The sequence below is a fragment of the Rutidosis leptorrhynchoides genome, chromosome 4 (genome assembly GCF_046630445.1).
Source record: "Rutidosis leptorrhynchoides isolate AG116_Rl617_1_P2 chromosome 4, CSIRO_AGI_Rlap_v1, whole genome shotgun sequence".
In the NCBI taxonomy this organism is placed as follows: Eukaryota; Viridiplantae; Streptophyta; class Magnoliopsida; order Asterales; family Asteraceae; genus Rutidosis; species Rutidosis leptorrhynchoides.
Window position 1 is genome coordinate 333625482 of NC_092336.1, and position 973 is coordinate 333626454.

A 973-nucleotide genomic window follows, 5' to 3' on the forward strand; every position below is an offset into this window, starting at 1 on the left:
GTATTGCTTTTGATTTAGCCTATCAAATATACATATATACATATGCATCGATTTTTTTGTATATATATATATATATATATATATATATATATATATATATATATATATATATAAGTTGTAGATTAACATAAAACTCTTTCACTTCCTCATATCTGATACCTACTTCACCATTGTTCACTGTTATTGTTTGACCTCATATCTAACCATCGACTACTACATCTTTCTTCTGTTTTTAACCTCACACATGAGACTAGTGAAACCATTAAAACCCACCACTACTTTCATTCAAACACCAAAACGACCCTACAATGGAACACTATCAAAACCCATTACGAACCCATCATCATCAATAGAAACCCATAACCTTCCTTCCATCACCAAGAACCTGCAAGCCACCACCCAACCACCATCGTTGTCACCATAAACCGCCATGGTCTTCATTAACTACCCACACCATCATCACCCGAACCCACACTACAAACCTCCATCACCATCGACACTTCAAAAATCTTGCTACCACCACCATCATACGTTTCAACCTCCATAACATCACAACCAATTATATTTCTGTTTCTTACCAGACTGATCGAACAATTTATTTATTATTTTTTTCTTTCTTCTATTCTTTCTGTGGAACACCATACAAACACGTCACCTTAACTGCTGCAGTTACTTCTACTTTTCTGTTTGTATCGCATTCAATAAACCACAAAAACTACTGTTGCTCGTCTCTTTTCTTATGTATAGCTACTCGGCAACCAAAACCACTAAACAGTCATTTAATCGATACCTTATGTAAGTTTGCTACTTCATGATTATTATCTGTTTCAATCGACCCAAACAACCATCAAAGATCAACCATATCTGCTGCGTCTGCTATGATTCTGTTTCCAGTCGAATACTACCACAAAAACCACCATCATCATCATCGTCATACCTCCTTTCTATCCGAGATCACATCACAACCAAACAT